A 4105-nucleotide genomic window follows, 5' to 3' on the forward strand; every position below is an offset into this window, starting at 1 on the left:
GAGCTGGTTCAAAACTGATTGTACAAGAACTACTCTTCCTACCAGTGTTAGACACTTGAATTTCCATGCTGATATCCTTCTGTGGAATCTGTCAAGGATCCAACTCCAATCGGATTTTGTGTAGCCATTTGCTTTGATCTGGAAACCCAAATACTTCATACCACAACTGATAGGTTGCGCTTTGATTCCAAATAGTTCTTGATAACCATTCTATAGCTTCTTGATTTTTTTCATTGTGATAAATTGCAGATTTCTCATTGTTGACTATCAAGCCGTAGCCATCTGAAAGTTTTTAATAATTTCATAGTAACATGTCCAGGTAACCCTTCAAGTTTCTAACTTGATGAGGACATCCAGCTGGAATAAAAACTGCCTCACCAAGGTGTTGTTCAAATGTCCATGGCTCTACTTGGTATTCCTCTTTCAATTTCTTTTTATGACCTTCATTCAAGTAAAAAAGTTTGATCATGAATGGGGGGTGGAAACCGAATCAACGATACATTTCTGCTATGTCTGAAGTCTTGACAGTGTGCTTTAATAAATAATCCTGTAACTTTGGTATGTCCTCTCTCCGGAAAATGTCCCAAAGAGCCCCACCATGTGTGACATCTAAACTATTCTCTCTATTGGCAATCCTTCCTTCCACCTTTGTTGGTATTGTACCAAGATCCTTTTGTTCACTACTATGAGCTTTCCACTTTTCTGAACCATCATATTTTGCTCCATCTATATCCCAATTTTGCTCTTCCATATAATCAAGAGACTTTGCCCTCAAACTAGATTCAATGTCATTATCATTAAGGCATTCATCAATAGTTTGACTTGAAGAAACTTTTCTGTTGCTTTGAGACACAGAAACATCAAATGATGATGCCTCAATTTTAGTTGTTTTTCCTCTCTCTTCTTCACCAAAGGAATTTCCAATCCTATCTGAGTCTTCATAAAGTTCTTCCGAGTCTGATGCTCTTAATGATCTTTGAATTTTATCTATCTTAAGTTGCTGCCACCCTGGGAACTTGACTTCAGCTGTATGAGTCAATACATTTACCACATCATACATATCACAGTGCAGCTTAGTAACAGAATCACCTCGGCCAAGTTCTTCACTTGTCCCATAAGCAATGTAATTTCTGGGTCCTATATCAGGCTTTAAGCAATTATCAGGAAGCTTTGCTGCCAGATTAAGAAGGCGTGTACTCATGAAAGGGCAATGCATTAATGAATTCAACTCTATGGCGTGGTAAACGTTCTTCAAAGAAATTTCATGGTGGCCAATCCTTCAGCTTCAACATCAAAGGCCAACCATTTTTATGCATTTGACCATCTGCGTACCCTTTGAAAAATTGGTTGACGCTGATTTCAATTTCACACCAATTTAAGCGATCAATGGCCTTTATCTTTGTCTCCTCATTAAACTTGCCATTCATAGTCTCTCGAACAGGCCGCAACATGACCAATGGGTCCCAGCTCAGACTGGAAGTGCCTTCAAGAACATTCTGCACAATGACCGGTTGACCTCTAATCCAGTGTTTCTGGAAATGCTCAAGGCCTTCTTCTTTAGTATCCTGTACAGTTGGACAGTACAAATAATTGTCACTGTTGTCCTTCCTATGAGCTGCTTGGCGTAAATTCCTTTCAGAATATCCATTTTTCCCATAAGAACCAGACTTGAAGCATGAGGTACAGGAGTGAGAAATTTTCAAGCCCTCTGCGACTTTGCAGCTGCTGGCCATTTCCTCTGCCTCTTTGTCAAGTTTTGCAATCATATTCATTCTATAAATGCGTTTTAATTCTAATAAATGACAACCACAGCCACCATATTCGGCATGGAATGCTACCATCACTATTAGCCTTCCAATCTGGTAATCTGTCTGTAGGGTCTACAGTGCTATTGCTAGTAATCTGGGAGTGAAGCTCCCAACCTGATCTTCCGCCCGACACCTTTGTTTGCTTATTTCTTGGTCATCCCTCTCTAGAATAACCTCTATCTGTAGACTGCTGTTGGGCCAATTCTGCTTTACCACCACCTGGTTGACAACCTTCTCGAAGCCCCCGACAACAACTGAGACAAAGATCATATGAACAATATAGGCATTTCCGATGGTAATCAACAATTGATGTCTTGCAGTTGTCACAGAACAGATGCTCATCTGCATTAAGTTTGGCTTTAGGAATCTCCGGCTTTATTGTTGGTTCACCTAATGCCTTATTATTGTATTCCATAACAGACATCCAAGAATATATGTGTGACATCAATTTGCTTGATTGCACATCAATTCTATCTTTAGCGGAAGAATGTGCTTTTAGCATTGAGAAGACGTGATCGTTCAATGTTCTCGACGTCTTTGCATTTTCCAGATCCTACCCATAATTCGTTGGTTTTGATGTTTCTCTTGATGTCAAATATGTTATTACTACATTATCCACTTCTACAGCATTAATATTTGTATACACAAAGTCAAATAGGTCAAAGTGAAGTTGTTGACAAAGCAAGTATATTATTGTACAACCTCCCCAAGCTACTAAATCACCAAATCGTTGTTGATTTCCTATTAAATCTTCAATCATCTCTCCACAAAATACAAATTGAAGGCTGCTATAAATCCAATAGAAATCTCTTGAGGAAGTAATGTCGATGAAACCTTTCTTTAGAGTTGGATCCCATTTATCATGCACCATGTCCAAGGCTACACTCATGAAAGCAAGAGTGTAGTCTAAAACACTTCCTATCTGTATATTGCTGATATAGAATGAATAAGTTGCTTCAACTTGCTTGGACATGGTATGAATGATGATGGCTAGAAGCAAAGTGGATGTGACAAAACTTCATTTGTTGCAGTATTAAAAACAATTACAATAGAATTTTTACCACCTTCCAGAATTATTTTCTATTTTCATATGGAGCATATAGATTAAGGATATGAAATCTTGTCAAATAACCCCGACAATATCCCGATAAAATGATGCCAATGAAGGATTTGTAAGCCAAAAGGGAGAAAATTTTGGGATTCCATATAGTGGAAAGACCTCCAGAATTCCTTAGTGGATTGGTTGTGTAGACCGCCCAATTTGGGCATAAAATCAAGAGGATATTCTGAGCTTTGTCCCTATCTACCATTGTTTTCTGTAACAACACCAAAGCAGGCTTTCTGGTTTGAATTATATTATGCAGTGTTCGACAAGACTGTAGTGATCCAAAACTTCTGATATTTAATGACATGATCCTCAATTAGATTGGGTTGCTACGGGATAGTCTTCTATAAGGACCCGTGAATATGAGGTCTTTGTTTCCTCGTATTAGTAATAAGAAGTTCCTAGATCAATGTTTGGATAGAGAGTTGCTTCATTGGTTTCAGAAAAGTAAGTGTTGAGCTCTGACCCAACTCCATTACATGAGGATATATTTTTGTATTTAGTATCCTTTTTCTTCTTAGTTGATCCATTTCTAGGGAAATCCATATTATTAAAAAGACTTTGTCTCCTGAAAAAGGTCTTCTTAACTGACACGATTCGAGGCCAGTGATTCATCCATTTTTAGATTTTCCACATCAACATCAATTAAGACAGGGGAAGTATTTGCTTGTATATTATCATGTTGAGAAGGATATGTTGCATAAGGCCTCAATTTTGGATGTCAACTGGGTTCATTTCCTTTTGTAATATATCGAATTGGCCAACCTCCGGAGTGAAATTTTTATCTTCATTATTCGCCGAGTTTCCCCGTCCATATGGCCTATCTTGGGAATCTATTTCTTGAGTATTAGTTCCTGGAGTCGACATATTGTTATCCCTTCTACTACTATTGTTTATAGGAACTTATTCTAGCATAGGCACCTACACTTCATTTGGCAGCTCCCAAGGGGCATGTTCTTTCTTGGGAAAAGTATGATTTTGATTTATGCCTATAGCCTTACCATACATTTTGATGTCATCCCAACCAAGTCTATGTAGGAATTTCGCTATTAGATGTATGGTATTATGGCATCCCAAACATCTAAAAAGGGGTTCCCCAGTAATCCACTCGTTTTATGATAGATTGTGTACTCTAATAGATATCAAGGGTAGCCGGGAGACCTTCTATGGAATCTGGTTCAATGAAAAACCA

The 4105-nt window shown here is 38.2% G+C and overlaps 1 pseudogene; it reads right to left on the minus strand.

Moving 5' to 3' along the window:
* Positions 1–301: 301 nt before the first annotated feature.
* Positions 302–2223, minus strand: LOC149161824 (lysine-specific demethylase JMJ27 pseudogene; annotated as a pseudogene).
* Between the last annotated feature and the right edge of the window lie 1882 nt (positions 2224–4105).

Source organism: Pinus tabuliformis, chromosome 5_2, assembly GCF_031772625.1.
Source record: "Pinus tabuliformis cultivar Carrire ecotype Pingquan chromosome 5_2, CPIR1, whole genome shotgun sequence".
NCBI lineage: Eukaryota > Viridiplantae > Streptophyta > Pinopsida > Pinales > Pinaceae > Pinus > Pinus tabuliformis.